Below are 19749 nucleotides of genomic sequence, written 5' to 3'. Positions count from 1 at the left end.
AGTAACTCAGTTACCTGAATTTAAGAGTAATTAGTTACTTGGCAAAGTAACTAGTGATAATTTTCATGTTTTTTTGTTTTTTCTAAAAAAAAAAAAAAAGTCACACAATGTGAAGTTTAAAGGGTTTTTGGGACAATTGGCCCTAGCCCAATTCTTTACCCTCCACTTAAATAGACACAAGGGTATTGCGATAACTAGATAGTAACCTTTGCTATGTGTGGAAGTCATTTCAAGTTGTGAATCAACCGTTAAAGTTGTTAAAATTGCTCCCGCTATTGCATTAGTTCCCTCCTGTCTACTTTAAACATGTGTAAGTTTTAAAACTGTTTCATCATTTAAAGATAGATTTAAGTCAAGATTTTGCCGATTTAGGACCACTTTAGATTAAAAAAACAATAATAATAAAAGTAGGTTCGCTAGGAAGGATCTCTAAAACAGAGCCTTTCTGAGAGGTCTACTGCTTTGAGATGGCGGCTGTTTACTAACGCAAGTAGTCCTTAAAACATGTTGCCAATGCAGCCGTGTCTATCATTTGCATCTAGTTCTATCATATGTGATATCTACCATATCATGTGGGCATAGTTTGTAGGCTAGAGTCAGGTATTATTGGAGCCACCTAGCATCGCGTTTGCAACGGTGTCTTCCCCACTCCTGCTCTGCTTTCTCTGTCTCTCTTGACTTTTTTTATTCAATCAACTTAGTAACGCATGCCTTTCCCGCCTCAGTAACGGTAACGGCGTTGCCAAGCTGAGAAAAGTAATTAATTAGATTACTCACTACTGAAAAAAATAACGCCGTTAGTAACGCCGTTATATTGCAACGCCGTTATTAACGACACTGTTGTTGATGACATTACAACAGAAAAAAGTCGACGGATGAATTCTCAAGTATACAGGGATATACTTTCTGCTCAGATTCAGCCAAATGCTGCAGTGTTAATTGGACGGCGCTTCACAGCGCAGATGGACAATGACCCAAAGCAGACAGCAAAAGCAACCCAGGAGTTTATTAGAGCAAAGAAATGGAAAATTCTGCAATGGCTAAGTCAATCTCCAGACCTCGACCCAATTGAGCATGCATTTCACCTGCTCAAGACTAGGCTTAAGGCGGAAAGACCCACAAACAACAACAACTCAAGGCTGCTGCTGTAAAGGTCTAGCAAAGCATCAAGGAGGAGGAAACCCAGCGTTTGGTGATGTGTACGGGTTCCAGACTTCAACCAGTGATTGCCTCCAAAGGATTTGCAACAAAATATTGACTACAAAATTTTTTGTTTAGACTATCCGTTATTGTCCAATTACTTTTGAGTCCCTGAAATGTGATCTTTTTCGAAGAAAATGTATATAATTCCTTAATTTTCAGTCAAATGTTGTTGTTTGACCACTTAAATTAAACATTACAGTCTGCACTTCAATTCCGGTCTAGATATTTTATTTCAAGTCCAATGTGTTTGAATGTAGAGCCCAACTTATGAAAATTATGTGTCTGTCTAAATATTATCAGGCCTAACTGTATATACTGTGCACATATTTTTTGAGGCAAATCCAAGTGCAAGTAGCATTTGATTATTGAGCTCAACCTTTAATTTTAGAGCTTTTAAACATTGTGCCATTTCGGGTGCACATTTGGCCGATTTAGTTGACTGAGTTACAGTTACATGAATAATGAAATTATGAAGAATACTAGACTCATGTACTCTATGTGGTTTCAGAGAAAAAATGGTGCAGTGCTCCTGTTTGTTCTTATGAAACACAAACTTAAATTTACAGGGTTTTTGGAGGTCGATATCTTGGAAATGAGAGAGTTAAAGGCAGAGATTTGATATCAAGGGTAAATGTGGCACAGGCTTTTAAATTACTGGCCTCTTAAACGTGTATTTTATCTGGGCGGAAATAAAAATGTCTGTTTTCAAGGCCCCCTTGTGAGGAAAGTAGCACTTACACATAATTTGTAGTCAATTGTGCTAGATTCTTGCTATCTGATGGCAGGTTGATGATGATTAAGATGAGAAATTGGCAGGTCCCCAATGTGGCCAATTACCTAGGGTCATAAAAGTTTTTCTACAGTACTTAATTGTACATATAACTCTTCTTTATTTGGTCAAAATTTCCATCTCCTTCATTGGTGATGAAATTGATAAATTGGTTAATATATGCGATTTTTAAAATCTCCATCATTATGGCTTGGATCCAGCCAGTTGGTTTTGACTTTATCATCACACAAACAACAATCTTTTCTGTACCATGAACTAAATACTATAACAGTCATGTCCAAAGTCTGGCCCGGGGGCCAAATGCGGCACGTGGTCAAATTTCATCCGGCCCCCAGCCTCAGTCATAAAAATCATTAACGTCTGGCCTGCACACAGACTTAAAAAATTGGTCAGCAGGACTGCTACCAGCATGTGAAGTAGCTTACACACTAAATGCTGCTCCTCATTTACCAACTAAACTGCAGCAACACTCTGAGCAACATTACCCTGTGTGACCCTTTACTCCCAATTTTCTAAAATGGCGACAATCAACAAAAAAAGAAAGTTGACTGCTGTGGCCGACGCTTCATGGATAGGTGGAAATTGGACTATTTCTTCTCTAAAATACACAATAACTGTGTCTGCCTCATTTGCAAAGAGACAGTCGCTGTTTTTAAAGGGTTCAATGTGAGGCGATATTACCAAACAAGACATGCTGACATTTACGAAAAGATTACAGGGAAGATACGTAGCGAGAAATTGAAGCAGCTTGAAGCTAGTTTAATTTTACAGCAGCTGTATTTCGTAAGAGCCCGAGAGTCGAAAGAGAACATTACAAAGGCTAGTTGCGAGATTGTTGAAATTATTAATTTAAAAAAATTAGGGCTGCAGCTATCGATTGTTTTAGTAGTTTATTAATCGATGAACTAATTAGTTCGAATAATCGAGTAATCGGATAAGGAACATGAAAAATTAAAATACCTGAGCTGAGCCTTGAACTTACATAGCAAAAGTCTGCTAGCTTAAATGCTATAAAACGCTGACGCTTTTTTTTTTTTTTTTTTTTTTTTACAATGCTCTTAACAAATGGTTCAGACACATATTCCCACAAAAACAACAACAAAAAAACAGCTAAATATACCAATAAACTAAATTATGAATGCATTTAAAAAACTAACTCAAACAAAAACTTGGCTTATGTTGGTCTTAACAGGGAGCAACTGGATTCAGCCATGTGAAATGAGGCAGGCTAGAGGGCACTGTATCACTTTAATTAAACGAATACTTGAAGCAGCAAAATTTAATTCGGATCTTTTTTCTTTAATCGAATACTCGAGTTAGTCGATTAATCGTTTCAGAACTAAAAGAAATATAAAGCAAATGTGACACACAGAATGGCTTGCTAAAATTTGCTTAAATATATTGTTCTACGTAAAGGACGTCAGCCAAGGTCAGCCACCCACATTTTTACCACACCAAATCTGGCCCCCTTTGCAAAAAGTTTGGACACCCCTGTACTATAAGGTCCACCTGACTATAAGCCGTCACCCACTAAATTTGACACGAAAACGGCATTTGTTCATACATAAGCCGAACTGGACAATAAACCACAGCTGTCCTCACTGTATTATGGGATATTTTCACCAAAATACCGGTTAACCGGTAACACTTTATTTGACAGCGGTATCATAAGACCAAATGAACCACCATGAAGTTTTGAACCAATTGCCAGCAAAACATCATTACTTCAAGAAGCTTCATTTTGCCTCTGCTGCCAACTGCTGTCAACACTGTTGTCGTCCAACATGCCTCCTAGCATGCATTGCTACAAATGTAAATAACAATCAAAATTCATTTTCTGTACTAATTATTTCTTCAGTTACTTTTCCAGTTGTTTCATTAATTGCTAGTTATGGAATTTGGTAACACTTTACTTGACAGTGGCGCCATAAGACTGTCATAAGACCAACATACTTATGACATGACACTGCTCCCTTTGGGAAGACAGTCAATCTCTGCTGCCACCTGCTCTCAACACTGTCGTCGTCCAACATGCCTCCTAGCATGCATTGCAGCATTACAGTCAATAACTGATGTCATTTTGTGTCATTCGGTAAGTTATATCACTTTTGAATGGATGTAAAAGATCCGAGCAGGACATAAATGGAGTTAGTGACATCATTCGCTGGATGACACTTAATGACATCTTTAATAAGCATTCACTAACCCCATGGTAGTGTCATGTCATAATTATGACAGTCTAATGGCCGTCTTATGACGCCACTGTCAAATAAAGTGTTCCCTATTAACCATATGCAGAGATTAACGGGGGCCCGGGGGGCTCCCCCAGTGGCCAAAAGTGTCATTGTCATTAAAATTAAGACTTTGCCGGTAAAAGGATGTCTATGAAATTTGTAAAGCAATAAAACAAACAACAAAAATGAATGAAATGAACAGATTTCACAATGGGTCAAAATTATTTTTCGAACGGATCATGTGACTAGCACCTTAGACGGTCATTTGCTTTGCTTAGCCAAAACCACGTGAGAACAGAAGGCGCAAGATGGATATACGTAATTTTTTCAAACCCAACCATTCAAAAGCGACAACAACTACTGAGCAAGAACCAAGGATTGAAGATGTGGACCATGAAACGCCGGAGAGCACCGCCAAAATAGTGAGCGGAGTTTCAATTTGACCCACTAAAGATGTTAATTGTACAACAGAGCCACCGCCGGGCGTAGCATATTCTTCTTGTCCACTAGGTAAGAAAGAAAACCGCGTGCGCTCACACACGCACACAGCTGGGATGCCTGTATTTACGAGCATGGGCTAAGCTACTAACCGAGCATTTATCGTGTATGTTAATTTTATTGCTGACACATAGACTTCATAATGAATTGACATGACACATTTTCCATTCACTGCATCACGCCTTCCCGAAGGGGGCCGTCACACACTCTGCTTCATTTATTAGCAGTCGGTCACATGCAGCGATCTAACACCGGATTTAAGTTGAAAAAGTACAAAAGCTGTACTGCATACAAACAGGAAGGATTGTCTCAGGAATGATTTGTTCGAGGATTCAAGGCCATTAGCCGCTACAGCATTGGCATTATACTTCACAATATTTACATAAAATAACTGCTAACTGCCCGTTTTTTTTTTGTTTGTTTTTTTGCTTTTCACTAAAATAGAGACTTTTACGTCTATATCTATAAAGAATTCAGGGATTTAAGCATTTATTCACAAGAATTTAATGGAAAAAGCTCTTTGTTTATATATGGCGGCCACTATTTTGCTTACAGACTAGCATCATAGTTCGCAATATTTACATAAAATAAATGCTAACTGCCCGTTTTTTTGCTTCTAACCAAGAATTGAGACTGTTTTACGTTCATATCTATAAAGACTTCAGGGATTTAAGCATTTATTCACAAGAATTTTCAACGGAAAAAGCTCTTTGTGATATGGCGGCTGCTAATTTGCTTACTGACTAGCAGCATAGTTTGCAATATTTACGTAAAATAAATGCTAACTGCACAATTTTTTTTGCTTTTAACCAAGAATCGAGACTGTTTTAAGGCCATATCTATAAAGAATTCAGAGATTTAAGCATTTATTCACAAGAATTTAACGGAAAAAGCTCTATGTCTGTGATATGGCGGCTGCTAATTTGCTTACTAGCAGCATAGTTCGCAATATTTACGTATAGTAAATGCTAACTGCACGTTTTATTTTTTTTTTTGCTTTTAACCAAGAATCGAGACTGTTTAACCTCCATATCTATAAAGAATTCAGGGATTTAAGCATTTATTCCCAAGAATTTAACTGTAAAAGCTCTTTGTTTACATACGGCGGCCGCTAATTTGCCTACCGACTAGCATCATTGTTCGCAATATTTGCGTAAAATAAATGCTAACTGCACGTTTTTTTATTTTGACCAAGAATCAAAACTGTTTTACCGCCATATCTATAAAGAATTCAGGGATTTAAGCATTTTTTCACAAGAATTTAACGGTAAAAGCTCTTTGTTTACATATAGCGGCCGCTAATTTGCCTACCGACTAGCATCATTGTTCGCAATATTTGCGTAAAATAAATGCTAACTGCACGTTTTTTTATTTTGACCAAGAATCGAGAGTGTTTTACATCCATATCTATAAAGAATTCAGGGATTTAAGCATTTATTCACAAGAATTTTTAACGGAAAAAGCTCTTCCTCTGTGATATGGCGGCTGCTAATTAGCTTACTGACTAGCAGTATAGTTCGCAATACTTATGTGAAATAAATGCTAACTGCACGGTTTATTTGCTTTTAATCAACAATCGAGACTGTTTTAAGTCCATATCCATAAAGAATTCAGAGATTTAAGCATTTATTCACAAGAATTTTCAACGTAAAAAGCTCTGTGTTTCCACTCGGTCACCTTTGATGGAGATAGGCCCCCGATGAATCGGCCCCGCGCCCTGTGTCCCGTCCACACATTATGAAGGCTATGACTGACACTACGTTTTGGGGTCATCAACATGTTTTGACCCCCCACCCCCACCCCTGCCACAAACTCCACCTATGCTATTAACCCAAATAAATAAACAAACAAGCCGCACTAGACTATAAGCCGCAAATTTTGAAGATGAGGGGAAAGAAGTAGCAGTTTATATTCCGAAATTACAGTATTATGAGCATCCTTACAATGAAATATCTACCCAACTGTTTCAAAGAGAGTGCACATCATTAAGCGTAATAACAGAGTCCAACAACCTTATACACTCCATGTGGAAGGAAACATACTGACTGTGGATAAGACAGAAACCCCCAGACAAATAAGACAGCTGGAGACAGTGTCGTACGTATGATTTGAAATAAACAATGTATTATTCATACCCTGAACCAGACAGGGAAAATATTTTTTTTTCACTCTGGAGTGTGAGCCAGCCAGCAGGTGCTGCATTAGAGGGAGAGAAAAAAGAGAATGGTAAATGAAGCCGAAGAGAAGAAAGACAGGGCCAGCGTAATGTAGAAAGGAAAGAGAATTACAAAATAACACAGGAGGGAGGGCTGCACACTGGGGAGAGAGAATACAGTGCAGAAAGCAAGATCTCTTTCTGTTCTGGTCGCTGGCTATTCCTCAATTTATGTGTAAGATCAACCAGGATCCACTAGAGGTCAGCATATATGCGCAGGTGGTTCAAAGTGTCACAACTTTTATTGCTGTGATGTGAATACACAAAGTTTCATCATGTGACATTGAAAAGTTCTTGATAAGTCCACTAAAGGGATGAAGGTTTGCATCAGATTTTTGACTTGATGCCAACTGTGTGGCACCATCCTCTCTTGGGCACGTTCTTATCAGTGAGAATAATGGAAAGTAGGTCCTGGCACACCGCCTAGTGTCCTCACACTTAAGACACCAGGGAATTACTACACAGCGAAACTTTACTTACCACAGCCACAACTAACTGTGTAGCACCAAAATCTGGCCCTTGTACACTTCAATTGTCAGTCAGCTGAAACGATTACTTGAATAATTTGGGTCACCTGATTTTAAAAACTGATGGAGGAATTTTCTCCACCTGGAGGAATAGTTTAATATTGCCAGCTCTAAGCATGACGTTTTGCCCGAACTACTTTTAATGCTGCGTACAGAAAGAAGACAGAGGCGGCGGATATATTTGATTTTAACCTACGTGAATATAGAGGTAACGACGAAGACATCGACGAACGCGAAGAGAAAGGCACCAAGAAAAAGCAGAAAATGTCAAAAGTGTGGGAGCATTTCAAGTTGGACACCAAGTCAACTGTTTCATGTATTCAACACTGTTTCATGTATTGACTGTAAGACAGCGCTTGCATACCACTACAGCACGTCTGCAGCTCCACCATATGCACGCGGTTTACTCCGAGAGCGGAGGACCGATACACCAGACAAGGTAAAATTTAGTTAAAGTGCGTATGACACCAAAAAGCATGATTATTTAATATTTCACGTGGCGTTTCATGCTCCTGAATAGGCATGTGCCGGTATGAGATTTTGACGGTACGATAGCCGTGAGCAAAAATACCACAGTACTGCAATTATAGCTCCAAAATGTGTTATTTTGAGATGTATGGGTTAAAAAAATAACTTTTTTTCCATTGAACAGGATTTTTTTTTTCAGAACATAGTTGCAAATTGGAACATGAATATATTGTTAAAATAAATAAATTATCAATTTGAAAAATATATACAGTATATATTATAAATAAAATTAAAATATAACTTATAGACTATACCCACTGCCACAGCTCAAGTTGCTCAAGATTAGAGCAAGAACAAAATAATTTTCATAATAAAATTTTTAAAAATTTATACTCCATGACTTTTTTTGGGGGGTGGAAAAGCTGAAGTGAAGTTTCACCATTTTCAGCCACTGTGTCAACTCTCGTCTACATGATGTCATGCCTTTGTGTTAAAAAGAACATAAAGAATTCATAAGTTAATAAGTTAGTTAAAAATGTAAAAGTTAGTTAAAATGTAAATATTGTTGTGGAAAGGTTTGATCTTAAAAAAAAAAAAAAAAAAAAAAACATGGGGAGTGAGACCTCTCCTTGATCCAGCGAACGTGGATTTCTGCTTAGGGCAGATCATCTTTCGCAATTAACGATCTTTGACGCTATCCCTTTTCCCCTTCATTCAAGCGAATGAAGCTTGTTTTCTCACCCTGCGGCTGTAACACTCGACGAAGTTGCTCTCCTAGCTAAGTCTAGGCTAACATTCGTCTTTGTAAGCTTTTAGTTTGTATATCGAATCTGAAAGGAAAATGTGTGTGTTGTTTTTGGCTAACTTTTTTTATGGTGCTAATCTGTTGAAGCTACTCACACATGGAAAAACACAATTGTACAACGTTTTAAATGTATTCATTTTGTATATTCCACTTACCACGATTTGAGAGCTCAATAAATTGAAGAAAAGAACGCATTATGTTTGGAGTATTTGTTTTTAGGTTCGCTGGCTGTCTAGCAGATAAGTGTCACTTTCACACACAGCAACAAACGGGAGGGGGTGGGCGCTGCCGCGCCACGCCACTTCTGGCTGCATTTTTGACATATGAAAAATAGCGAATACCGTACTACGGTCTGATGGAAAATTTTAGTGGTTTTGAAACCGCGACGTTTTAACACCAAAGTAAACCGAGAAACTGGTAACCGGCACATGCCTACTTCTGAATAAAATGGACCGCTTAGATGTGTATGGAAGCAATCGTTTTATGTATTCAATTTTTGAATCCCACGCCATGAAAATGAGTGACTTCCGGCTTCAGTCTCGGGTTTAGGACGAATGCGAATATGACGTCACCCGGGTCAGCATCTCACAATACAGCATTGCTTTATAGCAGGGGTCAGCAACCCTGGTCCTCGAGTGCCACTATCCAGCTTGTTTTCCATGTCTCCCTCCTTTAACACACCTGAGTCAAATAATCATGATCGTTATCAGGCTCCTGCAGAGCTTGCTGATGAGCTGATCATTTGATTCAGGTGTGTCAAAGGAGGGAGAAATGGAAAACAAGCTGGATAGTGGCACTCGAGGACCAGGGTTCCTGACCCCTGCTTTATAGCATGCAGATGGACTGCGGATTCAGCTGATTTTACGGATTAATTCGTTTGTTTTTCGCATCACGCCAGCCAAACGGCTGCAGAAAATTGTTGCTGCACCAGGGAGAGGCGTATGAGCCTTTTTAGGTTTCAAAAGGTTCCCGTTCATCGCAGATAATGGTCAAAACAAGCCCTACTATTGTGGGACCATTGGACTTAGAAGGAAGTGAGTAAACATCGTATTTTGTAATATGTCAAATACTGGGATCATGGCACACGTTTTAATACGGAGGTGGCTTGCATTTTGTGGCTGATTGTCCACTGAAAATGCCACTCGGCCGGCGGATTGTCTCACACTCACCCACCCGCCCCGCCAGGAGAGCGCTATACTCGGCTTATTGTCCTCTTCGTGTGCCTGGGGTTCTGTCAAATTCTCAACCCCGTCAGAAATTTCAACTTTGCGTTAAAAACGCCCGCTACAAACTTTCTTTAAATAAAGGACTATTTGCTTACGTTTGATCATGGACAGACATGTAGAAAAGTTCTCCTCAGACTATGGCTGTCAAAATTATCGCGTTAGCGGGCGGTAATTAATTTATTTAATTAATCACGTTAAAATATTTGACGTAATTAACGAACATGCCCGCTCAGACAGATTTAAATCACATTACAGTGAAATGCCCACTTGTTAATTGTGTTTTATGGAGTTTTGCCGCCCTCTGCTGGCGCTTGGGTGTGACTGATTTTATAGGCTTCAGCACCCATGAGCATTGTGTAAGTAATTGTTGACATCAACAATGGCGGGCTACTAGTTTGTTGTTTGATTGAAAATTTTACAAATTTTATTAAAACAAAAACATTAAGAGGGGTTTTAATATAACATTTCTATAACTTGTACTAACATTTATCTTTCTATCCATGGATCGCTTTAACAGAATGTTAATAATGTTAATGCCATCTCGTTGATTTGTTATAATAAACAAATACAGTCCTTATGTACCGTATGTTGAATGTATATATCCATCTTGTGTCTTATCTTTTCATCCCCACAATAATTTACAGAAAAATATGGCATATTTTATAGATGGTTTGAATTGTGATTAATTGCGATTAATTACTATTAATTTTTAAGCTGTGATTAACTCGATAATTTTAATCGTTAGACAGCCCTACCTCAGACACATCCTGCCATGTTCGCTGCACAACAACTGCACGCCGCTCTCTGTTTATGTTTTCGCCGTGTAGTAAAGCATTATTTTACGCCATCGTGTTGACTATGTGGCAGCTACACGCTCCTAGGACGTCGGCCGGTTTGTCCGGCGGTACTCTCCAGCTGCTTTGCCGGCGAACTCTCCTGTCCATAGCAGCGAAACGAGCTGTAACTTGCTCGCCGCCGGGCGGGTTGCCGATCGGCCAACACCATCGACAACCTCGCGCTGTGTGACATGATCCCGGGTAGTTATAAGTGATTTTTCACTTCGAAAGCCAAGCATAGACTGTGAAACATCACACGGTTCGGGTTAGCATGTCAACTAGCTGTCAGCTAGCCTCTTGGTTTGTTTACATTCTCCGAAGCCGGGGTAAGGAAATGACAAAAGCCCGATTATTTTTCGGCCTATTCTGTTTCGGCCAAGAGTTTTGCTTTCAGATCAGGCTTACTCACTAGATTTAGTGTGTGCTAATGTGAAGATGAAAAATAAATTTAAAGCACAAACGTTGTTTACAGTTTTCATCAGAGATGAACACTCAATAAGGCGTGTATCTGCGTTAGTGATGACAATACAGTGCTGTCCTCAGATGCGACTGACTTGATTTATGGGTTTTGCAAAACAGTTCTTTGACGTGTGAGTGCAGAATTGAGATTTGAGCATTGTATGATGGCAGTGAATTAGTTAAGCTAGATGGTTGTTGTTCCACGTTGCAGCAATATTGAAAAATCACTCAACCTAACCAGACATATTCTTGATGTCATTTTTATAATGCTAACCAAAAACTATAGTATTTGCTGTATGAACTAGAAATGGGGTGGACAAAGAGAACCTGTCATCATGGGCACAAATGATCACATACACGCACAGACACCCCCACCCGCCACACACAAATACACACATTGGTTTAATTGACAGGGACATGGTTTTTCAACGTATCTCTTCTATTGTGCTGGCAAATGTATTGATCCAGCAAACACGTGACACACGCTTTCTTGTGCGTCACACAGGATAGTGTTTGTTCCGTGTGTGCTTCACTACACACATACACACACAGGGACACATAACATGCCGTTTGTCTGATTTAGTGGACTTGTGAACATGACAGACCTCATTACAGTGGAGGTGCAGGCCATGTGGCTTCCCATTATTATTCAAGAATGTGCACACGAACTCTAATGTTGTTTATTTGTGGGCAGTTTTATCGTGTTAGAATGCAACATTATCAATCACTGCCTACTTAAAATGAGTAGCATCAAACAATGTCGCAGTGCTCTAGAAGAAATCTATTTTATATGTGTACATTTAATGTTCAAGATCATAAGAAACAGCTACATAAGAAGCCACAGATATCATATTCTTTCTTTGAAAAAAAAACTCAGTATATTTATTACTGAGGTTGTAGTATTAGCAATAGCATTTTGATACAGTATGCAGATTATTTTCCGTTGGGCAAGAAGCACAACGAAATTGAAATAAAACAGCAGCTCTCACTGACATTAAAACTAGTACTGCAGCTATCGATTATTTAAGTAATCGATTAATCTATCAATTAGTTCAAATCCTTGAGTAATCAGATTAGGAACATTTAATGCGTTCCAGAATCAATTTTGGGAAATGGGGTTGAGATTGCACTTTCAAAAGAGCATTAAATGCGAATACCAAATGAAATTCCTGAGTTTTTTTCAAATTATGCAAAATTGCACTTTCATTTCACAACATCAATAAATACATTTAACATTAAATTAAAATACCTGAGCTTAAAACAAAAATAATAAATGGGGATCGAAGTACAAAAAAAGAACATTTGACTAACTTGCATAGCAAAAGTCTGCTAGCTTAAATGCTATAAAATGCTAAATGCTATTTTTTCACAATGCTCTTAGCAAATCAGCCCAACACATATTCCTACAGAAAACTGATAAAACTACCTTTAAGCTAAATTATGAATGCATAAACAATCATATCAGCTCAAACAATAACTTACAACCCAATAGACCCTACCCACCGACGTCACAAAATCACGTGCTCGCTGTATGGTTCCGCCCACTTGTCCGTCATTTTGTGTCTGTATTATCAATGGTCTCAATTGATCGAGCAATTTATAATGCATTTCATGGAAGACCCGGTGCTTTCGGATGCCGTAAACTCACTTGATGCGTTGCATAAAAGGCGTTATGTGGAAAAGCTTCAGTTTATCCATTCGCCAGATCCATATTTGATGCCTAAATCGATGTTTTTCGACCCGCTGTCTCCGCCGTATTTGCCTGACATCTGCTAGCTACCCTGAACTGTACAACTATCTTGTCCACACAAAATCAGCCTATTCTCACGAAAGTTTGAAAAACTTTAAGAGCTTGGAGGCTTATAAATACTTCGTTGCTGGTTGGGTGAAACAGGTCCTCGTCCACGAAAATTCGGCAGGAATCTATCTTGTGCTTGGAAAGGTGAGTTACGAAATTTTCAATTCAAAATCTTTTGTTATTTCTAACATCCACTGTCAAGTCTAATGTATTTCATGTCGTTTGTCAATGGAGTTAGGGCTTTTAATGTTTATATGGTTTAGCGATAGCATTCTCACTACATACATACGTGTATGTTGTCGGCGATTAGCCTAGCAATGATCTTAATTGTGGTTGTCAGCCCAAAACCCTCTAAATATATATTAAATGCATCTTACCAGATATAAAATGACTACTACATAATCTGTGGTAATCGTTTGGAGCCCAGTTTTCTCGTCGAATTGCAGCAGCCCATCTCGCTCTCTTCTCTCCGGGTCTCTCGGAATCCGGTAGAACTTCAAGTCTCTCCGTCTATCTTCTCTGTTATTGCAACCGACCGCCACACACGCCTTCATCATTTTGATTATTAATGTTAACGAGCAGAAAAACACGTCGTAAATAGGAGGAATGTACGTAGCCGTAACAGGGAAACATGATGTGTTGACGGACAATTGGGCGGCACCAGTCAGGAGGAAGGAGTTGTGACGTCACGTGGGTAGGGTCTATATTGGTCTGAATAGGGAGCAGCTGGATCCAGCCATGTTAGATGAGTTATGTCATATTCATTGTTGCCACTAAAGGGCAGAGTATCCCTCTAATTCAATAACACTAAATGCAAACACCATAAAAACAAACCATAACAACGCCACTCTAATTAAACGAATCCTCAAAGCAGCTACATTTGATTCAAAGTTTTTTTCTAATCGAATTACTCAAGTTAATTATTTGTTGCAGCACTAATTAAAACAGAACTATACATGTCAATAAATAAATACAGTAAGTAAGCAAATACAGTAGGTAAAAGTCTGACTAAATAGGCAATAGGGCGAGAATTGTTTGTTAAGTGAAGGAACAGAGGACAACAAAAGGATGCGATGCAGTAACAAGAGATTTCAAAATTTCGTAACAGCTCAAAACGCACTAGTCGGTAATAATAAAAAGTATATTAATGGTTATTTTTATTATACTCTTTTATATTATCTGTTTATGTGCCATGATTAGAGCTGGATTCCAAAGTTCTAAGCCACCTACAAAGAACTATAGTAGTACTTATTATGAAAATGTACCTCTGCTAGCATAAAGGCCACTGTGTGAGCAAACACTCCTCCCACATACAGTATATAACATATTTGCTTGTGGTTCTATTTTTTCATTTATCTATCTGCCAAATAAATTTCTATAGTGCAAGTGTTGAAAGTTGCAACTTTATAATGAAGTTGTCCAAAAATTACTTTTTAACCAATAACCAATATTCTCATGTTGTCCAACTCCAAAATCTGATACAGATATCAAATAGATACTGATATATGACTTCCATGGGCATATTATTGCTAGTTGTATGTGATGCCATACTGGATGTGTTAATAATGATAAATATAACAATTTAAAGGTTTTCCAAATAATATAAACATTGTGTGAAAAATAAGCGAACAACTTCAAATGAAGTAATAGAAAAAGTTCCAAAATAATGTACCATATGAATCAAATACATTTAAATGAGCCAAAATGTTCGTAGCTCAATAAATGGAATAACACCAGGGGTGAAAGTGGGCCAGAACGGTCAGGAACGCAATTCCGGTATAAGATTCAGGGCCGGAATGCTGTTCTGGTTTAAGATTCAGAGCTGGACTTGTACTTATTTTTCTGAATGTATGTTGCTTATATCTTTATTATTAAGAATAAAAGTAAACGTTTACATTAATTTTAATATATATCCTATGTTCTTAAGTAGTTAAAATTGAGATTTGGCATTTAGTATGTGAGGAAATGAGGGAAAATAATAATTAGGAGATGGAGGTTGGGTTTATTGCTGTTTTTGTGAACTTTTATTTTGCAAATCATTGAAAAAATACAATTTTGAATGAAAATCAGTTTTTGTATGTGTTCTAGAAATAACTGTGCTAAAATAGTTTTCTTTACATTTCAGTACTTTAAGAGGTTTGACCCCCCCCCCCCCCCCCCCCCCCCCCCCCCAAAAAAAAGGAAGAAAATGATAAATAAAATTTCTGGCTCCGTGGCGACCTTCACATCGAGGAGTTCCAGCAAAAAATTCTAGCCACTTTCACCCCTGAATAACACAAATAAATCATGTTTATACTCTCGTTACTAGAGATGTCCCGATCGACCAGGATGCTGATCGATCGGGTCCGATCACGTCATTTTCAAAGTATCGGAATCGGCAAAAAAATATCGGACATGCCTTTTTTAAATATATATATATTTTAAATAAATCGTTTTCTAATTGTATTTAACGTTATAGACATAATATATTACACTCATTCAGAGTCTTTAGTTTAGGCTTAAGGTAGGGTTATCAATTTTATTCCGTTAACGGCGCTAATTAATTTTTTAAAAAATTTATCACGTTAAAATATTTAACGCAATTAATGCATGCGCTGCACGGCCCACTCACACATTGTCGCGTTTAATCTGTAATGGCGCCGTTTTACCTATTAATAGCGCTAAAAGTCAGCGTAAAATGAGAAGAGTGAATTTTGGCAGCCTTTAGAGCCTTTTTTTAATTGGCTAAAGCCTTACAATCCCTCTCCCTACGATTAGAACCCTCGTGGGAAGCAGTGTGAAGAAGAAAGGTAATTGATCTTTTTCTTAACTCCCTATGTTATTTCCCAACGCAGAGAAGATATATCAATTGGTACCACTACGCACAGTCATGGGTGCACTTCCCATCATGCATTTGGGCAGAACAGATGGCTACAGTATCATTTACTGAAAGCTCAACAAATACACTAGATGGCAATATTTAGTCACAATATACAAAGTCACATTTATCCTTTAAGAATTACAAGTCTTTCTATCCGTGGATCCCTCTCACAGAAGAATGTTAAAAATATATATGCCAAATTGAGGATTTATTGTCATAATAAACAAATACAGTACTTATGTACTGTATGTTGAATGTAAATATTCGTCCGAATTTTATTCATTTTTTTCTTAATGCATTGCCAAAATGTATATGATCGGGAAAAATTATCAGGAATGATTGGATTTGAATCGGGAGCAAAAAAAAAAAAAAAAGCAATCGGATCGGGAAATATCGGGATCAGCAGATACTCAAACTAAAACGATCAAAGCAAAGCAAAAAAACATCAATCAATCAAATCAATCAAATTTATTTATATAGCCCTTTACAAAACCCGAAAGGCCCCCAAAGTGCTTTACAACAAAACATGGCTCAAGATAAATAAAAGGCAGGAAAATATTATACAATGACATTTTACAAAATAAAATAAAACAAAGAGCGCATCGCAATAAAATTCCAGCAAGTAAAACAATAAAACCGATAAAATCGAAAAGAAACGTTAAAAAAGCCCTTAAGCTAATAAAACCAGGCTATCCTAATCTTTGTAAAAAGGCGAGTCTAAAAAGGTGTGTTTTTAGCCGAGACTTAAAAAGACCTACATCCGTGGTGGTGCGGATTTCGGGGGGAAGGCTGTTCCACAGCCTGGGGGCAGCAACCGCAAAGGATCGGTCTCCCCACTGTTTAAGTTTTGACCTTGGAACATCTAAAAGAAGCTGGCCGGTCGAGCGAAGAGTCCTGCCAGAGTTACGAAAAGTTAAAATTTCCGATAGATAAGATGGAGCCTGGCCATTAATAGAATTAAAAACAAACAGTAAAAGTTTGAAATCAATTCTAAAATGGACTGGAAGCCAGTGGAGTGATGATAGCACGGGGGTAACATGCTCACGTCTAGGTGTACCTGTTAAAAATCGAACATGATCGGAACAACCCTACTTGTGACCTCAAAGAGCAACTAGAATTTTAACAAACCATTACAAATACAGGCAGACAATCATAGGACATGCCAATGCAATGACAATTCCTATTGCTTTTGCACAGATTTTTAATTATGTGTTTTATTACTTTTCTTAGTGACTATTTCTTTCTGGGGACAAAGTAGTTACTGTATACGCAATGAATTCATAGTTCATTATTTTTTCTTTCCCTCACTCAACAAATCCAAAGCATCTTAGTTTGGAGACATCTAGAGGTCACACGGAGCACAAATGCTTTGGTAACCTGTGACTAGCCCACGCACAAAGTCGGCAGGCTTGTAATTTAACAAACTTTACAACTAAAAAATGTTTTAAAACCTTGTTTTGCAAAACCAAGTAAGAACTCTTGTCTGCAACATTATATATCCCAATAATAACATCTGTACCGTAGCTTTAGCCCAGGCTGATTCTACAGCAAAGAGCTGCTTTGAAATGCTGCAGTGATGAGTGGTTGTTTAGCAGCATTTAGCAGTCAATGACACACCGAGGTGATGTCGCCTCAAATATATGTCCATTCAAAATGTATTCCCACTACATACACATACAGTTTTCTCGCAAGACTCCACAATAGCATTATACCGTAATGTTTTTGACTACCAGTCTACTTCCGTCATAATTCCGCATTATTAAAACAGGTTTTTTGATCTGCTATTCACTTTTACTAGCCATTATTACCTGTATTTGATTGGCGACCACAAAGTGTGGTTTAAGGGAACTTCGGATTAAAGACTTGTAGGCTCTAATAAGACACAATTGTTCTCTTTTATTGATCTGTTGACCACATTAGTTACGTAGCATATTTAAACCACCCTTATTTGATATTACTACGTTTAAGTATTTTCTTAAGGAATTTTTAGTATGTTCTGTCTGTATACATCTAAACAAAACAAGCTGAAAGCGCTCGGGAGTACTTTGGGTGTATAATTCACCTCTTGTATGACATTTCACCTTGGGACATTTTGGCAGAACACCGGTTTTGTCATACTCTCGTCTCGTGTCATCCCGTCTTTTCTGTTTATTTTGCTTTTGCTGCTCATTTTGTGAAATAGCGACAGTGCTGTCATGCTCATTAATGTTCCTCTCTGGTTTAAATTGAAAGGGTTGAACAGTTGTTTTTGTCGCTAGAGTCATACTCTGGAAGCCCGGCAGCGTAACCCAGTGATGTCACCGCCCTGCGAGGTCAACAACAATCTACTAGTTAAACCAATTGTATAAAAACGAAAACATCAAGAAGGGTTTTAATATCAAATTATTTTAAATCATAATAACGTTTATCTTTTAAGAGATACAAGTCCGTTGATCCTGAAGTCAGTATACATCTCGCCTCATGCAATCTTTTGACATGCTTGCAAGCATGACCAGTTGTTTTTCACTGAAAATGCTGATAGTTAGTTTTGCCTCATATAATCATTGGCTTTTACTGCCAACAATAACCATGGACTTTTAAATGCCAACCAGCAAGGCTCATGATCTATTTTGTAAGATGAGTTAATCACCAAACAGACACACCTCCTTTAAAGTACAATATAAGCAACACCGAGCTCTCTGTGCATTCCTCTACACAGCTTTGTTCTGTCATTGGATGCACCCAGAAATTTCTTAAATTAAAACTGTGCAGTATTGACCTCTTGCTTCTAGTCTTTTACTTTGCAATCCAGTCTAGCCGTCTCACCTGAATTGAAAACCAACACGCGGAGGACCTGAAAGACTGCTTCCAACAATCCCTTTAAACATGTGGCCGTGACGTAAACCCTAACAACTTCTCTAACCCTATCATCCAATCAAAGTACCACTCACGTCCTGAACCATGGAGAGTAATCTGTACCGTAACCACACTAGTTATGTGACTACAGAGCCATAAACTAAACTAACGGCAACGTACCAACAAAAGTGTTGGTCCTGGCTAGAATAGCATGTACAGCACATATTCAATGGGTTTCAGTAACAACAACTAAATGGTACCACATGCAGGGAGAACACTTTTTTTTTTTTTTTTTAATAGAATTTTTCTTAGTGATTTTGAAGTTCCTATTAATTTAAAAAACTCAAATGAGAAACTGTTTCAATTCCTGGAACTGATGTATGGTCGGAAAGAAAAATCTACTGTTGATAAAAGTGCTTCTAAGTAGTGCGTGAAGCTCTCAAAGGGAGGCAGGAGCAGAGGCCATGACGTGTTACACAGTGTGGAGTGGGTATCCACAGCTATAAATAGCCCTGAGAGGAATCAGATTTGGAAAACCGGAGGGGGGAACTGATGAGATCGCACAGAGGAGCCATATGTTTGTGTGTGGGTGTGTGTGCATACACTCACTGACAAGATGCTGGGATGCATAGAAATAGAGATGGAGCAAGAGTGACACCCTGCAGACAGATGAGCAGACAGAATTAGTGGGTAGACAGCTGAGCAGCAAGTCTGGAACAGGGGCACCGAGACCAAAGTTGTGACGTGACTGATGTGGAGGTCGACGACCAAAACATGGAAGTAGAGCACATATATACAAAAATAAATAAATAAAACACGCTGGATGTTGATGATGAACACTTCAAGGACATTGGCTTTGTTGATAGCACAAATGGATGATAATTGTTTTCTCAGTCTTACATATTGTTTTGAATGTACTATATTACAATAGGTACAGTAATCTGTGGTGAAATGAGCTTGAAAAAATGTTTGGGTGTTTTGGGATTATAGTATTT

At 38.2% G+C, this 19749-nt stretch overlaps 1 protein-coding gene across 4 annotated transcripts in view; it reads right to left on the bottom strand.

Moving 5' to 3' along the window:
- LOC130922947 (Kv channel-interacting protein 2) overlaps nt 1-19749 on the bottom strand; it is a 311907-nt gene that overhangs the window by 97113 nt on the left and 195045 nt on the right. Inside the window, exon 2 of one of the 4 annotated variants that reach the window (XM_057848242.1) lies at nt 19364-19502. The exons of the other annotated variants lie outside the window; for them this stretch is intronic. The gene's annotated coding sequence lies outside the window, so the exon portion shown is untranslated. The remainder of the gene's footprint in view (nt 1-19363; nt 19503-19749) is intronic. 4 annotated transcript variants of the gene reach the window in all.

Source organism: Corythoichthys intestinalis, chromosome 10 (assembly GCF_030265065.1).
Source record: "Corythoichthys intestinalis isolate RoL2023-P3 chromosome 10, ASM3026506v1, whole genome shotgun sequence".
Classification (NCBI taxonomy): domain Eukaryota; kingdom Metazoa; phylum Chordata; class Actinopteri; order Syngnathiformes; family Syngnathidae; genus Corythoichthys; species Corythoichthys intestinalis.
The sequence above is the reverse complement of the archived record's forward strand: the minus strand, read 5'-3'. Positions and strand labels throughout refer to the sequence as shown.